The sequence below is a fragment of the Anser brachyrhynchus genome, assembly GCF_964034855.1.
Source record: "Anser brachyrhynchus genome assembly, chromosome: Z".
Lineage (NCBI taxonomy): Eukaryota > Metazoa > Chordata > Aves > Anseriformes > Anatidae > Anser > Anser brachyrhynchus.
In genome coordinates this window covers 15,606,617-15,628,117 of record NC_137697.1, presented here as the reverse complement: position 1 = coordinate 15,628,117, position 21,501 = coordinate 15,606,617, and the positions used below count along the sequence as shown (strand labels likewise).

The 21,501-nt window shown below is 41.0% G+C and overlaps 1 protein-coding gene across 1 annotated transcript in view; it reads left to right on the top strand.

The window, feature by feature from the left end:
• The window catches only part of LOC308185139 (uncharacterized protein), a 49,206-nt gene extending 28,162 nt beyond the window's left edge, over window positions 1-21,044 (top strand). The window contains exon 3 of the mRNA XM_080572902.1: window positions 20,081-21,044. The gene's annotated coding sequence lies outside the window, so the exon portion shown is untranslated. The remainder of the gene's footprint in view (window positions 1-20,080) is intronic.
• Window positions 21,045-21,501: the final 457 nt, after the last annotated feature.

Sequence of the window (21,501 nt, the reverse complement as noted above, 5' to 3'; positions counted from 1 at the left end):
AGGAGCTGGTAGCCACTGCCCAGACGGAAAACTATGACATAATTGTAATCACAGAAAGCTGGTGGGATGAATCACACAAGTCAAGTTCTGCAAGAAATGGCTATAAACTATTCAGAAGGGACAGGGAAGGAAGGAAAGGTGGATGAGTCGTTCCCTATGCCCCATCATCCATACCATTAATTAAGATGTTGAACAGAACTGGACCCGGTATTGGCCCTGAGAGTACAATGTTAGTTACTGGCCTCCCTGACTTTCTGCCACTACCCTCAGGGCCTGGCTGTTAAACTGTGTTTTAAACCTACCTCACTGTCCACCCCCCACAGCCCATACTTTGTCAGCTTTTCTATGAGGATCTTACGAGGAACAGTGTCAAATGCCTTTCTGAAGTCTGGTTAAAAGAACATGAAGAAACATCAAGGAACATCACCACTGTATATGAAACTGTTAAGACTGAGACAAATTCAGCTGTGGGCCTCTTTCTTTGATCCCTTCTTTGCAACTTTCTGCACAGTCTGCTGCATCTGTTGTCTGTTTCAGTTGTCTGTGTGCCAGACCAGGCTCTCACATAGGCCTCTCCCAGGCACAAGCTGAAGGTGTGCTTGACCCTCCCCAGTCAGGGAGCAGCTACAGCAAAGGCTCCAGGCATCCCAGTTAATCACAGTGATGAGAGAATGCAAGAGTTTCCTTGGGCCCACAACCTCACGGCTTCCCTTACTCAGTTTTTGCCTTCTCCAGTGCTCTTGCACCTTGTCCCCAGAAGGTGCTGAAGTTTCCAAAACAGAATGAGAGACTGGTACACAAACAGCTGCGTCTCTTAGCTGCTTCTGTTAGCTGTGCTGTGAGAGAGAATAGATTAGAAAAAAAAGAAGAGAAGGTCAGAGAAGAGGTGGTCACGGAAAAGAACTTCAGACTTCTTGGGGGAAACGAATGTCAGAGAATAGTAGAATGGAGAAAGTTAGAAGAAAAGGTTCCAAGAAGAAAAAAAAGAAAAAAAAAAGATAAAAATGTCAGACAAGATCTAAGAAAAGGAGAGAAGGTCAAAAGGGGTCAGAGAGGTTCTAAAAAGGCCAGAATATTAGAGAAGGACAATTAAGCTGAGGGAAGGAAAGGGGAGGGGAGGGAAAAAATGTCAGATAACATGGTGAAAAAGGTTAGAACAACAGGAAAAAAACAAACAGTGAAAGTGAAAGAAGATCACCCATACTTTTGCCTTTCCGCTACAACATTCCAGCCGTTGGAGTCATCCCACCACATCTCTATGTTCTCAACAAGATCACAGCCCTGCAACTATCTCATCTCTCCCTGTACCTATCCCATCCTGTTTATTCCCCATACTGCATGCACTAGTATATAGGCACTTAAGAGGGGCATCTCATCTTGTCTTACCTTCTCCCTTTCCTGTCCATCCTAGTTTAAAGCCCTTGTTATGAGGTCAGCCATCCTATTGGTAGAAATATCTTTGCCCTGCTTAGTGAGGTAGGTCCTGTCCCTACACCACAGACTGGGTCCCATGGTCATAGAATCCAAAAATGTCATCAACACCAGTTCTATAGTCAATTGACTTCTACTATCAGTACCCTCCTCCTCACACCCTTCCCCTCACCAGCAGGATTGAGGAGGACAAAACCTAGGTCCCTGGCAACTTGACTACTGCCCCCAGACCTCTGTAGTCAGTTTTGGTACTGTGCAGGTTTCCCCTAGCCCTATCATTTGTACCCATGTGTGTAGGTGGTAGTAGCCAGGGTTGGGTCAGCTACAGTGATGCCTCCACAATATCCTGCATATGGGCCTCCAGCAGGCAGCAAACTTCTTTAGTCAACAAGTCAGGCCAACATATGAGTGCCTCTTGTTCCCTGTAGCAGGAAGTCACTGATTACAATGAATGTCTCACCAATTCTTCCTGGCAGTCATGCATGCTCTAGGATTAGGTGGACCAGATTCACTGCTAGTAGGCACATCTGGCTTCTCTTCAACATTGAGGGTGGTGAACCTATTTTTGTAGTTATAAGCCCTTAGGTATGGCAGGAGCCTTCCTCTTGGTGACAGAAGTCACCTGCTTCCATCCTTCCCCTTTTCTAGAGGTAATGGGGGTGGACAGCACTGGAGGTGCTGCTTCTGCAGTTGGAGAGATACTCTTCAAGTTGCATCTCAAAGAATATCCTTTCTGTATCCCTTTCATCTTCTTTGATACATCACAGCCTGCTCACTTCCTCTCTTACATCTTCCACTTGACAGCACAGTTCCCCAAAATGGCACACCTCCTGCAGGACAGGGGCCTTCTCTCCTGGCCTCTTCTGCATCTGCCATCCAAGCTCTGTCTACATCTAACCCTTTGCCCTAGCAAAATTGCTACTGCAAGTTGTCGGAATTTATTTAGACATCTGGGATCAGTGCAAAAGGCTCATGATTTGCAACAGACAGCTGTAATTGTAATTTCAGCTCCCAGGCAACAGAAGCAAACCTAAATCTGATGAGGAATATGGGTCAATGCTGGGCTCAGTAAAAAAATAAATAAATAAATAAATAAAAGAACATTTCATATTCTCTAATTGTGTTTCATTGTACTTACCTACGACTTCAAAGTAATCTGAGACTTGGAAGCCAATTCTGAGTAAAAAACTGAGCCACTGCAAGCCACAGATCTCTGCATCAGGAGTCCAGAAAAGCCATCAGGCTGAAGGTTTTCCCTGTAGATAACTTGTCCTCACAAGCAAAGCTTGGACACCAGTATTTACAACAGTTAGCAGTGTTCTTTAAGGAAAAAAAAAAAAAAAGTACTTTCTTCATGAGAGTTGTAGATCAGTCTGTTAAGGTAGTGTAGTCTAGGGTTTGCATTCTGAGTGCTTTAAAAGGAAGACCAGGAACCGGTAAACAGCCAATTCCCACAATTAGAGAAGAAAGCATCAGGAGACACAACAGCCATGATAACCTAGGATCTGGGGAGGTAATTGAATCACCAGGCACTGCAAAAGAAGATTTAGCTTTCCTTTATAAGCTGACTGGCATCTGTGCAAGCTGATTGGCATTGTGAACATGCCCATGAAGGCTGGTGTTCTGCAAAACCTGGGTTCAGATGAATGTTAAATATGAGCTGGGAAAGTATGTAAAGTTACAGACCTCTTGAAAAGCCCATTGCTTGCAAGGGCCTCAGGAGAACTGTCAAGTGTAAAGAGTCCAAAGGGGGGTGGAAAATCACAGCATACAGCATTTCGAAGTGTTACAGCATGTGTATTTTATTCTTCAGTTTTCCAGTTAACTTTAATAGCCAGCCTATACATTGAAACAGATCTGGCTTCACCACCTACCTGGTGATTCTATTTATTATTATTTTTTTTAATTACATAATACAGGTTTAAGTAAGGAGCTCATACTGTAATACATTTTGCCAAACCAACCATAGTAAGTGATTAAAATACACTGCATCTTGTGTTTGAACAGATAATTAATGAAGTCTTCATTACCTAACCAAAGGAAAGTTAAGACCATTCAGGTAGATGTGCTTCACCCATCCCAAGATCCTTCTGTTTTGGGAGAATTCTATTTCAAACAGAGAGGGTATTAGGGACACAACCCTTTGACATCTCTTTGTCTGGGACCTAAATTAAAACGACGTAGAAGTCCGGCATAAAACTGAAAGAAATTCAACAGAATAACAGCATCATAGTGAAAGCCAAACTTCCTGTTTTGCTTGTTCGTTCCTCCTCCTCTCCCCCAACTTGTTTATTGTATGCAGACAGAATGATTTGTACAAACGTAGGTAAGAAAGCCCCTTTTTCTTCCCTTCAGACTTAGTCTGCCCTGTCTTTAAAGTAAACATTGGTTTGCCTGAATTAGTCTGACCATAAAAAGCCTGAAGTGATATTCAAATAAACCTTACAGTTTGTACTTGAGTGTGTTTCACCTATACAGAAAGGGCCAAAACACCAAATTCTGATGGATCTGGTCTGAAGCCAGAGATTGTTTATATCTGTCTTTTTAAAAGGTGAACTGGAAGTAAGATACCAGACAAACATTACCAGAATGCCAAACAGTGCTACTCAAACCACTGAAGAGAAAGTTGCTGTGTGAAATGGCACCAAAACCTTTCTCACAAACATTTTGTGCAGGAAAATCTGTAAAATGCAGATGTAAGAAGGTGGCCAAGCAGCAGCACAGGGGCTTCGCATGACAAAGCAGGAAGGGGCCCTAAGGTTCAATACAAAAAGGGCTGATACTTTCATAACCTGCTCTTGCTGTTTCCTTGGATGGTCTCTGCAATATGTCCAACCTTGCCTCTTGGGGAAATAAACATTAGAAACCCACAAACTTCTGTCCTTTACCCTTTGTCTAATCAATGCAGTCCTGAGTGATAAAATAGTCTTTTTTTGTGAAGTGCTGGAAACAACAAGTACTGCCCTGTAACAACAGGGAAGTGGAGACTCCCATCCATGGGAGCTCAAATGTTCATGAGTTAAAATCCTATTTGTGTCACACATTGTATCTGAGAACAAAACACCCCACATGACTGCTTTAAAGTAACAGTCTTTTGTTAGATACTGATCTTCTTTGGTTAAATATCTTGCTAACTATGTGCAGTTTCAGAATTCTTTTCTTGTGCCCTCCTAACTGCTGCCCCAGATGTTTGCCACTTTCCACAACTGATCTGAAGTGTATGTGCTCCTGTATAACTTCTGCCTCTGTCATCTGGCAGCCTGTATACTAAAGTCAGCATCCTCCTACAAGTCTCCAAAAGCATTTACTGCAGCATTATCCTGCACCATGTAGTATGCAAACCTTGTACCATATCCTACCCGAATAGTGGAGGTAGTAGTCATCCCCCCTGTGGCTGCTTAGAGAGAGTTTGTAGCAGTTCTGCAAGGGATTTACAACTAATAACACTTGAAATAATCATGCAATTGATGCTCTCCCAACTTCTTATCAAAATGCTTAAATTGTCTTGGACTCACAGGAAAAAAAATAAAAAGACAGATTACATGCTCTTTTTGTTTTCTTAACTCTTTTAAAAACAATACAAGCATTATGCTATTAGATTACAAGAATAACTATGCAATTTTACATTCCAATTTTGCCTGAACTATTGTATGCTACATGACATATTGGCAGAAGGCATAGCTTGATTTAGAGACTGGTTTTAGTAACCTTTCTTACAGTAAGAGACAATTCCTGAAGTAGTCTTTTTATCAGAAAGGTCAGGGAAAGATTTGAACATATCCATGTCTTTCTTGTGTAAGCTGTCCAATGCAGAGCAAGAGCAATATAAAGACAAAGTACTGGCCTGGCACTTGGGAGATAAAGATTCATGTGCTTGGTTTGCTACATGCTTCCTTTCTGCTCTTAGGTAAGTCACAATCAGTGTTGCCTTTTCAAGTTAAAAGAAAAGGTAAATTAAACTTCACCATTTTTGGTGTTACTTGGTTTTTTTTGTTGTTTAATTTCAAATGCACTAAAAGGCATGAATTACTCAGGACATAACTTCATATGCAGTTCAAAACACAAAGTATCAGTTCATGCTGATACAGAAGTATCAGCAACCTGGAAGTACTAGTAATCATGCTTTAACTGATTGTCCGTTCAAGAGAAGTATTAGCTCCCTCTCAGTTACCATGTGATGAGAGCACTGCAAATTCACACCATAGCTAATATCCTATAAATGGTTTTGTAGCCAAATCCTTCTCCGCTGCTGCAATGTGGTTGAAGAATGCATGTTCTTAAGCGGTATCTCCTGTAATAGCAGGAAACACCATGCCAGCCTACTATATTTGTATTTTTGCTGGCTGCCTTGTGGCATGAACAAATAATGTTAGGAGGAATTTGGACACTGGAAACGAAGGAGGAGGAGTAGCCTCCTAACACAGAGGAAAATTGAGTTCTTATTTGGGCAGAGAAGCATCAAGGTTTGAAACGCAGCAGTGTCTTTTGAAGCAGTGAGCAAAAAGAGACTGCTCACCTGAGTGAAAGCTGTCTGAAAAAAAGTCACAGCAGTTCCTGTGCTCACTATTACCCTGCTGCAACACACCATTAAAAAAAATATTCCTTAACATTAGACATCATCTTCCATAAATAATAATAAAAAGAAATAGTTCCATCATGCAAAAAAGTAACACTAGCACTGTTGATCTCATACATAATAGGGAAACCATTTCAACACTATCACCATTCTCACAATACTGATAACAGAATTAAAAGAATAAAAAGAAAAAAAATAGTAAGGTAAGCTCTAAGAAGGATGGACAAAAGAAGAGAGAGATGAAAGAAGAAGAAAAAAGTAAAACAAAAAACACCTACCATCCTCTAACTTACATGCAGTAGCTCTTCTTGTATGTATGTATGTACGTATGCCACTAATGTGGCAAATTTATAAATAGCCCTTAACAAGGGAGGGTTTGACAAACTCCATGTAGAGCTGCTGCTTCAGAGGCACTGTGGTAGGTAAGTTTACATTATTGCTAGCTGTTATATCTGCTACGTAGATAAAAGAGAACATTTAACCTTTAATGTATAAGATTTTTATTTTATTAGAAATCTAAGGTAATCAACAGAGAAGCTTGGGAGAGTAGAAGAGCCTGGCAAATCCAGGGGCAGTACCTATCAGAGTAGTCTCATAAAACAAATGTTCTGTAGCAACTGACTGCATTTGGAGGATTTTTGACTTTAATGGTTACATAAAATATTCCTATTTACATGAAAAAAATGGTTTGGGTTGTGGCAATTAAAGCGTTGTGCCCTGTATAAAGTGAACAAGGATTAGCTGTATTGTACATATCGTAATTCTGTAGTCGCACTTAAACAACATTTTCTTGATGCAAGATATATCCAAAATGGATTATTTCCCTTCTTTGTTAATAAGGCAAGCTGTGCCTTTAGTGCTAGGACGTTGATTCTGCTTTAGCCTGTTTTATTCCTCATTTCTGTAGAGCAGACAGCTGCTGGACATCACAAGAATGTCCAGAGCGAGTGCCATTAAGAGGAGGGTGGCTGGCTGCTGCAAAATATTCTTTGGGCAACTGTGCTTTTGTTGCTTTCAATTACAATTAATAACAGAGAAAATAAGGAAGAAAAGAGCTGAGTAGGTAAGCTGGAAACTGATGATGGGAATATTAAACAGTGTGAAGCCTGACAAGAGCCAACTGTCCTATTCATACTGCTGAGTATCTTGCAAGAATAGGTTCTTATGACAGGGTCCAAATGACTGCCTATAAAAAAAAATATATATCTCCTCTGCCTGAGATTTCTTGCTACACAAAGGATGTTTTATCTACTTTTCCTTTTCCTCTTCCACCACCAATGCAGCAGAAAGTGTTTCTGTCACAGGTATGCTAGTGAGAAGGGCTCTGTACTGACTGCATTAGGTGATCATCTTTTAATGTATCTCCTGTTTAATAGTGTGTATTAAACCCTACAGACTGAATTGTCTGCAGGATTTTAGTTCAGTTTTTTGATCAGCAAGGGACATTGCGTAAACATTTCAAGTGTACACTAATGGTTTTCCAAAGTGCTGTGGGAAAAAGCTGGAAAAAGCATTTAAAGTGATTAAATGTAGGTTTGGTTGACATAATTGCTGTGATTGTATTAAACCCACATTGAAAGGGAGCACCTTGGCATTGCCACCTATTCCAGTTTCACTTGAAAAGTCAGGAAATGGGGTCTCTAAATCAAGTGTCCATGTCCAGATGAGATGTCCAGAAGACTTTTTTAGCTGTTTTTGCCAGCTCAACATTTTGCAGACCCTAGGGAGCCCCAGCTGGCACACCAAGCCCATGTCGAGATTAGGGGCTTTGCAGCTGTGGATTAACTCTGTTTTCTCCTCCTGCTTAAAGACAGTTATGTTTTCCACAGTAATACCCTCCTGTCAGTCTGGTTTAGTAATGCTGAGTATTCCCCAAAAGTTTTAACCCTTGTGCCACTGTAGCCCAATGGTTTTCAGGGATATTCACAGACACTGAAGACAACACTGATGGGTTTTAATGCTCTGCTTTGGATTGTATGTGATGGAGGGGTGCAGATACCTGATGCTGGCAGTTAGACTATCTTTCTGTGTCAGTGAAGGGTAGAAATGTTGCTTTTTGCTTTTACTGAGTATTTCTTAGTTATTGAAAATAACTAAAATATCAAAATTAGTGCACCTTAAAAGGACTTGGATAGGACACTTATGCTGTGGAAATACAGAAAATAGAAAAGAGGAAAGTAAATGTTTTTATATCTAAAGAAAGTGTATATTTTTACTGCGGGACAAAATTACCTCTGTAACGTGAAAGACTTCAACTTGAAAATTGAAATGAAACTGGTCTAAAGTATACATTTTGGAACTAACACTTAATATGCGCATGGAACAGCTTCACATTTTTAAAACCAATGCATCCATTTAAAACTACAAAGCCAGCTGTCTGCTAATAAGGTTGTCAATATTTCCATTTCACTTCTGGAATCAGAATATATGATTAGAGTGTAAATATTTATTTTTCACTAAATTCCTCTTCCAAAAGTATGAGAAACTCAAACATATAAATTATTGTTCAAAAACAGAAATGTTGTAAGTCAGATGCAATATGAGTTTAATCGAGATGTTATTAAGAAAATTAAACTTGCACAGATATACACATACTGATGTAATGGAAAAGAATAATCAGTTATCCCATCTACAAGAAGGGCCGGAGGGTAGACCCGGGGAACTATAGGCCTGTTAGTTTGACCTCAGTGCCAGGGAAGCTCATGGAGCAGATTATCTTGAGTGTCATCACGCGGCACTTGCAGGGCAAAAAGGCGATCAACATGGGTTTATGAAAGGTAGGTCCTGCTTGACGAACCTGATCTCCTTCTATGACCAAGTGACGCACTTGGTGGATGAGGGAAAGGCAGTGGATGTGATCTACCTTGACTTCAGTAAGGCTTTTGACACCTTTTCCCACAACACTCTCCTCAAGAAACTGGCTGCTCATGGCTTGGACTGGTGTACGCCTTGTTGAGTTAAAAACTGGATGGATGGCCGGGTCCAAAGAGTTGTGGTGAATGGAGTCAAATCCAGTTGGAGGCCGGTCACTAGTGGAGTCCACCAGGGCTCAGTGCTGGGGCCGGTCCTCTTTAATATCTTTATCGATGACCTGGATGAGGGGATCGAGTGCACCCTCAGTATGTTTGCAGACGACACCAAGTTAGGTGCGTGTGTCGATCTGCTCGAGGGCAGGAAGGCTCTGCAGGAGGATCTGGATAGGCTGGACCGATGGGCTGGGGCCAGCTGTATGAAGTTCAACAAGGCCAAGTGCCGGGTCCTGCACCTGGGGCGCAACAACCCCAAGCAGCGCTACAGGCTGGGAGATGAGTGGTTGGAAAGCTGCCTGGCCAAGAAGGACCTGGGAGTATTGGTTGATAGTCGGCTGAATATGAGCCAGCAGTGTGCCCAGGTGGCCAAGAAGGCCAACAGCATCCTGGCTTGTATAAGAAGCAGTGTGGCCAGCAGGTCTAGGGAGGTGATTGTCCCCCTGTACTCGGCTCTGGTGAGGCCGCACCTCGAGTACTGTGTTCAGTTTTGGGCCCCTCGCTACAAGAAGGACATGGAGGTGCTTGAGAGAGTCCAGAGTAGGGCAACGAAGCTGGTGCGGGGTCTGGAGAACAAGTCTTACGAGGAGCGGCTGAGGGAGCTGGGGTTATTTAGCCTGGAGAAGAGGAGGCTCAGGGGAGACCTCATTGCTCTCTATAGGTACCTTAAAGGAGGCTGCAGCGAGGTGGGGGTTGGTCTATTCTCCCACGTGCCTGGTGACAGGACGAATGGGAATGGGCTAAAGTTGCGCCAGGGGAGGTTTAGGTTGGATATTAGGAAGAACTTCTTTACTGAAAGGGTTGTTAGGCATTGGAATGGGCTGCCCAGGGAAGTGGTTGAGTCACCATCCCTGGAGGTCTTTAAAAGACGTTTAGATGTAGCCCTTAGTGATATGGTTTAGTGGAGGTCTTGTTAGTGTTAGGACAGAGGTTGGACTAGATGATCTTGGAGGTCTCTTCCAACCTAGACGATTCTGTGATTCTCTGATTCTGTTAGCTGCCTTCTACATTGCTGTTCTTTTTTCCTCCCCTTTCATTTTAGGAGATTACATAAGATTTTTTAACAAAAAATCAATATTCATCTGTAGTAATGGTTAACATAAAACTCATGCAGAGATGTTATTACCTGTAGCAGCTATATTTACCCTTATAAAATACTTGTCTGAGTGATGAGTATGGAGGTGTGGAAGAGCCTTCTCTAAGAAGAGGAGGACAGTGGAGAAAAAATGAAATTTTTATAATTCTTTGTAGTACTTTGATTTTCTTTTTCTTTCCTTCCAAATGTGAGCAAAGTTTGGACTCTGGGGAAGGGTGAGCAGGGAGGACTGACTTTTCAGGGGAGGGGACTAGAATCTTTCTCTCCTGCCTGTTGGAGGCTGTCTCCAAAAACATCTTCACTTGTGGAAATTATATCGATTAAAGAGATTATTACATTGGAATCTAAGAATTGCTTGGTAATTGTTTCATCTTCAAAGGCTCTCTTGCTTAAGGATTCTCTGTAATAGGCCATTTTTAAAGTGAAGCTTATTTCCCTCGAAACCCCTTGTATTTCCAAAATAATGCCTATTTATAGTGATTGGAAGTGTCGCTTTTAACAGAACATGTAAACTGCAGCAATAGCTATATGCCTGAATAAGGATTCCTGTAAACGATCACCAGTCCCAGGCTGTACATTCTGACACAAAACCATTATCCTTAATGTGGCATTACTGCTGAGACGTCTCTCAGCAAGTAATGGGTTTATTTTGGATTTTGAGTGCTATTTGCAGAGAAAACCCAGGTGATTCTTACTGTGGGTGAATCCTTTGCCTCGGGTGATTCTTGCTAAATTCTGTCTGCTCTGAGTAGGTCTTAATATTAACGAGTTTTTCCCAAAATAGGTGGAAGTAATAGCCTACAGATACATGGTTTAAAATTGAGCTGTAGTTGCTTTGAATGTAATAAAGTTTGAGCACTTCTTGCTATTCAGACTTAATGGTGACATTTTTCCTGTTTTTTTGTTTGTTTATTTGTTTGTTTTGTTTTGGTTGTTTTGGTTTGTTTTTTTGTTTTGTTTTGTTTTGTTTTGTTTTTTATAAACACTCTCTTATGAACAAAACCTTTTAGAAAAAAGTTTAGAACCTCTCATTAAAGTTACTCTCTAATGTTTGTGCAAGGTGGAGTATGGAAGCATTATCTGTAGGTTTCACTACTTTGTTTCTATCTCTTGTTGTGTCTTCTCTTCCTCTTTGTGAGCTCCATTTAACTCCATCTGTGCATCATCTTCCTGTTGCCAATATAGTACTTAATGCAAATATTGTGACAGGCCCTCTACATTTTGCATGGTTTTCTGCCCTGGTATAGCTCAAGCCATTTGAGATCTCTAAGCAGCAAATGTGTTCAGCCAGACAGATATTCAAAACAGAGCAAAGACTTAGCAATGCAACCAACTTCTTTGTATACTGGAAAGAAGAGTAAATACAGTCAATTATGAACTAAAATTGCACCTGAGACAGCAAGCTACGATTTACTCTGCTGACTGTAAAAACTTCCTTTAACCTTTCCTCAGGGTCCACATAAACGTTATTAACTGAGAAATGAAAGCAAATCATTGCATTGCTTTTGTTTCCATTAGAATGGTAGTTTGTATGGTTCATGTTAAGAGAAAAATAACAGCAGTTAAGATGTTTGGAGACATTGACATCAAAGGACTATCTGACCTGTGGGCACTGGGCCTATTAATTACATGAGTATGAGCCACTTGTTAAAGATAGAAGTATGCCTTCTTCCCGCAGACCTCCAGTCAAACGGTAGGAAGAAGGATATGTGCTTGTTGCAGTAAATGCAATGCTCTGCCTCTCTGGAATAGCACTTGCAATGCTACTTGAACGTAATGAGGCACAGTCAATAAAAAGTTGGAATCAAGGCATTTAAGGTCTTGAAGCGGCTTTTAATTCAGGTGGCCAAAGACAGATGACTTTACTGGTGACATAAGATGTTCCTGCACTCCTAGGAAGCCAGAAGGCTTTGCTCCGTGGCTGGTTTGAGTTCATTGGTGTTTCACGAGAAGAAGTACTGCATCCTGTTTTGAAAACAGACAGATGAAAATCTTGGTCTTTTATAAAGCTGCCATCCCTCCGTTGCTATTTCCAGGCACCAGAGAGGGGGAATGGACTCTGGCTTTCTTGCTTAAAGGGAAGTTTTGAAAAAGAGAAACCTCTGGAATTCTCACCCTGGAAATGCCTACACTTCCTGATAAACTAGAGAAGGGAAGATGGATTGATGCAGGTGTGCTCTCTATTCTGTTTAGAATAATACGTGGCAAGAAAGTTCATAGAAAAAATATTAATCATTCTGTCCTACCCACTGATCACCAGAAATACTCTTGCCACAGGTGACCTTGGGAAGAGCAGTATTTAACATGCTTGCAATGATGACATTCATGAAAGATGTCTGTTCTTTAGAACTGAGTAAAGCTGAATTTATTGTGCCTGGGTGTGCTTATACAAGTGTGTGTGGGGGGAGGGCGTGTCGCTGTAAAATCTGTAATGGATTTTTAGTTGCCTGTTAAGAGGCGATAAGGGCAATGTTAATGATTAGTCTTAAAATAGTAGCCGGATGTATTTATTGGTCTTGTTTAGAAGTAGCATTGCCAAGCTTGATACACCTAAAGCTGGAGATGAGCTATCACATGTTACTGTAGGGAAATACTTAAATACTAGTAGTTAGCTCATTTCGAAGTCATTCTGTCTGCCAAAGAGATCTTAGTTATGAGAGAATCTGCAGAAGTATCAGTGGAAATCAGTTTGATTGTCTTATCCCAAAAGGGGTGTGTGTGCGTGTGTGTGTGTAAATTACACCTGTTTGTCTCCGTTTGTTTAATCATTTCTTTCCGTTTTGCATTATGCTGTTTCTTCTGTTAAAGCATTTTCATTGTGCTTTAAGAAGCCTCTCAGGAGTTGCTGACTGCAGCCTACTGAACCATGGCCATGGGTGCACAAGGGATGGTGCAGTAAGGAACTGGCCAAATGACACCAGTGGAGGGAGGTGACAAGGGTCAGGGGCTCTCAGACACAGACCTGGAGGAAAAAATGCCTGAAGAACATATCGTAAGTTTAGCTGTCTGGAGCTCAACACAGTAATGGGGTTAAAAAAAAAAAAAAAAAAAAGCATATATCACTAGTTATTCCTCTCTTGTACTGGGAAAAAATCAGGTCTTGTGTAATGTTAAAAAGAGGCATTCTGCACTCCACAAGAAGTTCCCTTCTCTCCTTCCACTGCCCAGGGAATGAACTCAGCCAGCATTAACTCCACACAGCCAGACGAGTCTCATTGCTTTTTAACTCTCCCTGTCAGGGAGCTGTACCCCAGTTGCACACACGTGCACATGCATTTTGGCCCTGGTGCATTCCCAAGCATATCTCTTGTTTGCATTCCCCAAGAAAGAGTTCCTCATAATTTCTTATACGATCATGAAAAAAATGTTATATTTTATTATCCCCTCTCCCCTGCAACTAGTCTGAACATTAATGAATCAAACCTGTTGAGAGAAGATGATAACAGATATGTATCTTCATAATTATTATTTGCAGAGTATCTCACCTCCCCTCACAGACACTGCTTTGTTCCCTTGATGACAGTGCTGTTTCATAAGGCACAGGATGATGTCCACATAATCACCAACTATGTAATTAATGTTCATGGAACAAGGTTTTTGCCAGTTCCTCATGCTGTTTCCATTTATGGAGGTGTAATCTCTCTGTCTCTGTAACATTCTTGCTTTCTAAACCTCTGGTAATTCAGTAAATGCTGCTTGATGCAGCATCTCGGGAAGACTGTTGAATACACTATTCCTTCCTTCTCAGACAGTAGTGAATGACAAAGCATGTAGCAATTAACTTCAGACAAGACTACTCACATCTATGAAATGTTTGACCCCAAACATTGATAACCTTAAAACTCATCTACCTTAGTGTTTGGGCATCAACTTCTTTTGAAACATCAGCTCCTAAAACTGTCTTTCCTCCGGCCTTGCCACATTTTTTTTTGTTCTTTCCACTGATTATGTATCTTTGTTTTCCTTTCCCCTCACCATAAGTTTAATTTTTCTGTATGCTTCTACACATTGTTTCCAGATGTTTCCAAAGTAATTTTATTATTTTTTTTTCCCAAGACTTTTGCTGAGACTTTCCTTCCATTTGAAGATCCTTCTCATCAATTTTGTCCGAGATTAAAGTGAATAGGTTGAATTAATAAAAGTGGGAGAGAAGCCCAGGTAGCTACTAGGAAGTGCCTGGGCTGCCTAGAAGGGTTTGAGAGCTGCCTGACAGACTGCTGCAAAATGTTGCTCTTCTGCTTTAGGGAAAGTCAAGTTAGCTTAGAAACCAACAAAGCAGAGGATATTACCAGAGTAGAGATCACAAAAAGGACACAGTGAATAAAAGAACATAAGACAGATTAAAAGAAGAAGAAGAAGAAGAAGAAGAAGAAGAAGAAGAAGAAGAAGAAGAAAAAAAAAAGTCACAAATGGATGGAGCAGGAAAAGATTAGGGTATATAATCATTGTTCCCAAAGCTTTCTCACATCTATTCTAGTGAAGGAGTCCAAATATCCAAGTCATTTCTTGACTAGAAACATATATAACACAGTATAATGCACACCCAGATGTTCTCTCCCTGGTTTCTTGAGAGGGATATTAAAAATGTCTGTTGTATTTTTCCCTTTGGTCAGTTCTTTGCTCTCATCTATGATGAGACTGTGCATATGGTTCATCACTGAAAAGTCTAGGGTTAATTTTCTGGGAACAGAGAGACAAGAAAACAGACCTGTGCTTGTAAATACAAAGTAAGCCCTCTGACTGTGTACTTAGTAAGTACTGCTGGGCATGGTGAGGTCCGTGCAGGACACGGAGTTCTGCTGGCAGACTTGGCAAACGTTTCCTTGCACAGAGTTGACAGGGAAAATAACCATGCATGCCTGAGTCTAGTGAAGTCTAATGAAGTCTGTCATCCTTAATGTATATAGACCTGAGCATCTGCACTTCTTAGGCAGGGACCTTGCTATGCAGTTTATCTGCTTTGTTTCTTTCTGCAAAGGCACACCTACGGACCAGCCTAACTGAACCCAGAACAGCTCTAAGTGGGTTTTTGGTGCAGTTCTCTGTGCGGGACTTAAGTCTGTTTGAAAATGTTTGTTTCAATTTCATTGGCCATGTATATATAATATCTTGATACATCTTTTTAAAGCACCCTAATGTAGCTGCAAAATAACTCACCGCACTGTTTTCCACCTAGCTGACCTTTTCCTGCTTTTAGCAAACACAAACAAGTGTGAACAGCCTCTCTGACTACTGAAAAGGCAGGAAGCCAGAGTCTCTCATCACTGGCATTCATAAAGCTGCCCGTTCTTTCTGTCTTTCTCAGTCATTATTGCCCTCCTAGAAGCAGAGATGTTTTCTTAAACACTATACATCTATTCAGAAACACCATCACCAAGGAACCAAAAGGCAGGAAAGCAAAGCAGTTCTTTTTAAAACAAAAACAAAAACAACAACAACAAAAATATGTGTGTTGAGCAAGTGAGAATTGGGCATTTTTCTTCATAAGTTTCATTTATGAAACGGGTATAACTTGGAATTCTGTCACCATTTGACAGATGACTGAAAGCTCTCCATGCCTGTATAGTCAGTTTACTGACTCTGTGATTCTCAAATGTGTCATTTAAAGCTCACAGTGAGGAGCTACTTAAGAAAAAAATCATCTCTAGTGGCAGTATCTTTGCCATGAAAAGTTAAAGTTATAAACCATGCAAGGCTTACAGGGAGAGAGAATATTTTTGATTTACTCATAGTGATGTATCTAAAAAAAGAAACAGATATTTCAACACACCAGCCCACCTAGAAGACTAAAATAGAAGCAGGAACTTTTAAAGCTAAATGCAGACTTCGATAGGAGAAACCTCATAGTTGACTGTGAAGGTCACTGCTACTCTTTCACTAAAGGAAGTGCTCTGCTCTGCTTGAAATGGGAGCTAAAATTAGCTCAGCCCCATCTCAAAAGTCCAGTATTCCATGTTGTGCACTATGTTATCACATCCTGTTGATAAAGTTCTATTTGCAATATTTTGCTTCCTTTCAGAGGGCTTGGTCTTTGCCAGCTACCACAGCTTCTCTTGGCATCCCAGAGCCATGGCAACTATTTTTTTCATGTTTTTACCTTGTTGGAAATTCAGTTGAGCTTATACCTCTTTCTGTGTTATCTTGAACTTGTCGGCTAATACTACGCACTTAGACATGAAAGTGTGATGTACTTGTTACACAATATATTTGCTGTGGTTTGAGCCAACAATAACTGCTCTCAAAACTTAAAACCAACTGTTCCACTTTAAGCAATACAGGACATTAAAGGCAAACTGAGAAACCACAGCCCAAACCTGCTGAAAATGTAAATTGGGTATAGAAATGAAAGTTATGTATAACTAAAGTTTGTCAAAGTATTCTCTGTGCCAGACAAAATACCTAAGTCTCTGTGCAGCTGTGGAACTGAGTTTTAATTTTCCCTTTTGTACTCCTGACTTTCTCTTCTTAATGCATGTATGCAGAAAAACATCTGTTTTGATGCCAGGAAGCATGCACACTTCTTACTCCCCAGTCTATGGTCAGCCTGTGGGGTCACAGGCTAACTACACCCAGACAGATTCTCTATGTTTGAAGGCAAATATTTACTCTTCTGGTTAGTGGATTTAGTCATTTTGACAGCAAGTTTTTGGTCATAGTTCTGTTTTGTTTTGTTTTCACTTGTCAAATACCTTGCCCTGGCATTTTCTTTGTGCCAATGAGGAGCTTTGTACAAGGTACCATATTCCCTAGTTAAAAAATGCATATGTCCAGTTACTGCCTGAGGTCTCTGGCCAATGATGGAGCATACAGCTAAGCTCAAGAGGAGCGAAATACCACAGTAGCCTACCTATCTTTCATTGGTGCCTGATGCTAATAATAGCTTACATCAGAAAATGTAGCTAGTAGGAAAAGATCAAAGTGAGTTGCTGGAAAAATCTACTGCGGATTTACAATTTCACACCTAGCTTTTTAGGGCATGCTTTCTGTTCATCTTCTGTCCGTCTTAACCACTAACTGCTATCATTTCTTTACTTAAAGAGGCCAGCAGACCTGCTTTTTTGTCTCTTCATCCTAGATACCTTAGCTTTCATTAGAGGCCTTTTTTTTTTGTGATTTTTTCTTGCACACAGTTTACTAACAACATGCTTTAATGCTTCAGATTAGCAGTCACAATAAGCTTAACTGCAATAAACTAAATGTAGTGCCAATCATTTTTAATATTTACATAAATACAGAAAATACACATAGCCTGGAAAAGCTGTAGTGAAACATTAACTGAGTTTAGTCTAATCTCAATGGGAAAAAGAGTGCAGGATATCATCTTTCACAGACGATGTGGTTGCTTCACTTGGCTCTAACGGCAGCAACCTTCAGCCCACTTTTCCATCCTGAGCAGATTTTTTTCCTGTTCTGTTCAGGATTGAATTCAGCATGTCTCAGCTGGGTTGTAAAGAGCTTCTGTAGCACCTGCAGCACTGGAAGAAAGTGCTGGCTTGCATCTAACTACCAGGTAACCCAGTTTTCTGTAGGCCATCAACCTCTTCTACCTTCCACTCTAAATTCCTGAAGTTCTAATAGCACAGGCATCACTGCCTTGCTGACTTTGATCATTATATGCAGTGGTTGAGGGTTAGAAATAGAGACTTTTACTCTTGTCTGCTAGAGAATTTAGTTATTCACAACTGTACTTACTCGCTACTGTGCTTATTCACAACTATATTTAGTTATTCGCAACTATGCCTATTTCACAAGCATACTTAATTATAGAAAATAGGGCAACAAATGCCTTCAGTCTCCCAAGTACTTGTTCTCCTCTTTTGTGCATCATGATTATAATATATAGCAAGTAGCCTATACATGACTGGTTATTGACAACATACATGTACATAGAAAAACAGATAAGGTTGTTCTGGAGACAGATAACCTGCACCATGGGCTCTTTGCCCCATGTATCTCAGAACTGTTTTGGTGTAGTCTGTCTTATCTGAGCACCAGTAACTCTGGCTTCTGCTCTGCTGCTGATTCAGGAAACTGCTTTCCTACTAGTAGAAACAAAATAAATGCCAAGATTAATTGCTAAGAAACTGAGTCCTGTCCTGCATCCCACAGACATTGAAGACTGATATTGGAAGGGAGAAGGGAGAACAGGAAGGGAAATAAACCGACTGAAGTAGTGAACTCTTTGTTCTTTTTAGAGGATTTTGACTACCCTTTGGCATTATTTCCTTTAACAAGGAGGTTTTATGTTTAAGATATTTGGGCCTTGAGAAGGGCTATAAAAAAAAAAAAAAAGTAAAAGAATCTAGACAGTTCTTTTAGGGCACAAAACACTACTCCGATTGTTCTTCAGGTTTGAGGCCAAGTGTCTCTAATACTGGGCATGATGCTTTACCATCACACAGATCTTTGTTCCTTCTGCATGACTGATGCGGTTGCATAATGGGCCTAGCAGTCTTTTATATGGGAGACAGGCTAATTCTGGGCATAACCATTATATCACTGTCATGCGGTATCTTAAATCCTGGTCAAACGAAGTCCCGAGCACCTCCAGCAGCATACCGAAAATCAACAGTGCCTTAGCAAAAGCAGAAGTAGCAGCTGGAAAAAAGCAGCTGGAAAAAGTAGGCAGAAGAGGTGGTCATGGTGTCAGGATACCTCACTAAATATCTTGTGGGCAGGTGTTTTTTTGTCTAAGTGGGTACTTGGGAACCTTCACATTGTAGGCAGAGGGAACGTGGTTCCTACAAAACACTGCCTGAAGTATAAGGTTATGTCATATAGTCATAAAGTTAAACTGTTTCTTAAGGACTGATTGTACAGTTGACACTCTTGATTGCCTGACTTACCGGGGAGAAATGGAGGTTGTAGGGACCTTTACTGAATGAAACTCTGTATCCGACAGACAGTATTATCTGTGCAACCACATCCTCAGACGTTAACCTTGCAAAGTTCAAAAAATAACAAAATTGATCAACATTTAGGGGTAAAGGCAAAGGCGTTACAGCCTTCACCTTTGCTGTACTGATAGCTTTGAGGTTCATATAATTTTTTTTTTTTTTTGGTCTGGAACATACAAAACAAACAAGTCAAGCTGTCGGAAAAACAAAATGAGAAAAATACCACAATGTGCAAACATGTGGTCTGATTTCACTTGTAGAAGTAGGGTGCATGAAGACATTACTGTTCTTTCCTGAGAGCCTGGGCTAGTGTCTGGAAACAAGCTGTGAGACATTACTCACCCCAAGTAGCATAGGAGAGGACTGCGAGAGTAGTGAGGGATAAGAAGAAGCTGCTTATTAACTTGATACTGACACTTGAACGGATGTTTATTCTTTCCATTTATCTGCCATTTATCATTTATCTCTGCACTGGAGAAACACCTCTATAAGTCAGCCATGCATGCTGAGCACATGTAGTCCTTAAATGCCTGTCTTTGGGGATCTAATACAGGAGCCTATAACCACCTCAACTGCAGACCTGCCTTCCTGCTGGCCCCTGGAAACAGAATGGGCAGATTGGGAACTTTGCTAGTCACATCCCCAGAAAGAACCAAAATCTAGCACAGCCTTTGTGACCTACTGGGCTAAGTACCCTCATTTTTGGAGTTTTTTTCTGGGAAAACATATGATTGTCTTAAGCTCTTGGTAGTCTGCCTGCTTTTTAATTAACTTCAAAAGGAACTGTGAAAGAATTCAGGTCTTTAGAAATTTTGCCAATCTTTAAACAAGGAAACGAAATACGTTAACTATAGAAGAAGAACGTCTTTTGCACTAGCTCTGCAGTGAGTTAGGGAGGGCGAATGGTCTCATATCTGTGTGGAAGGATGATCTGTAACACTAAAAGTCTGCAAGGCAATGGCAAACTGATAAACTGTATGGCGGCATCGGATCAAATGATTTGTTCTGTGTCTTGTTCAGTTCTCATGTTTTTTATATTTTCTTCACCCAACAGGCTATGAGATGAGTACTTTACTGGAAGCACAGCAGCCAGTGCCCTGGAGAACAGGAAAGGAGTCAACATTCATCATGGATCGGATCGTTTTGAGCAGACTGCCATAATCCTATTTCCCCGGACGAGGGCACTCTGTGATCGCCCAAGCAGACAGCACAGCCCTGACCAAAGCTTTGTGCCAGCAGCAAGCGATTGCTGCGGGCAGGTGGGTAAAAGGGAGCCTGGTCTGACAAGGGCACCCGCGTGGGCTGTCGTGTGAAGACACGATGGACCGGCGCTCCCCACGGGTGGGTGCGACTGTAGCGCTGCTGATTCAGAGGAAATACAAATAGTCCAATCTCAAACCCCAGACAAGAAATAAACAAGAATACTTTCTGAAAGCTCAGATGGATTTTTATTTTTTTTTTCTCCTTTTTTCTTTTTTTACTTTCTTTAACTCCATCTCAGCATTTGAACCCAGCACTGCCAGGGAGAGATAAGTGCTTGAGCGCCATGTCAGAGGAAGGAAAAATCATGTCTGTGGCACTGTAGGAAGGAACTTCGGGTTTTAGACAATCTGGAGGCCATCTAGATGATCTTAGCACTGATCTCACATAAGGGCTTCAGTGTCCCATCAAATTTATGGTCCTGAACACAGTGCCATGGCTTTGTTGCAATGTAGAGTTGAATGCCCAGGGTTTGCCACACTTCTTTCTGGGTACTCAAGCCCTAAAACAACTCTTTTCCCAATACGTGGGTAAGAAAAAGCGGTTCCTGCCAAGACCTTCCCAGAGCACCCGTAGCAACTAACCACAAGCCTGTAATTAGGGCAGTAGCAACACTGTCAAATTCCCATTCCTCACCTGACCCAGGGATTTATGTATACCCAAGCTTCCCAGCCCCTTGATAATCAGGCTTTTATGAAAAAGCTGTACATGTCTGTGAAAATTAAGCTGCTGGTATAAAGGATTACTTTCTTCTGGAGCCAAAGACAGAAGGCATTGCTGAAGCCTGAGCATGGGCTACGCTTGCCCTGTTTCTTGGCAGGGTAACTGCAGAGCCGCATAGTGATTTGGCTAGAAAGCTGCTGTCTTTACTAGTCTGCAGATGAACTTCTCATGCAGGGTACAGGTATACTTGAGGACTATGTTGGCACAACTCAGAGAAAAAAATAGATTACCATACTCAGTCTAGCAAGGATTGCTTTTAAGATATGAAAGAGTCAGTTTCAAGTCATTGTGTTAGTTGTCTATTTTATCCAGGAGAAAAACTTTAGAAGAAAACAGTCAAATATATTAATATCAAAATATCCATTAGGTCTCCACAGAAGCTAGGATATAAAAGTATGTAAGTGCCAGCACATAGGCTTTTAGAACCTTCTGTAGAACTTAAGTATTTAACACAAAGCCTACAGCTAATGTTTCCTGATGAGCTGTGTGTCA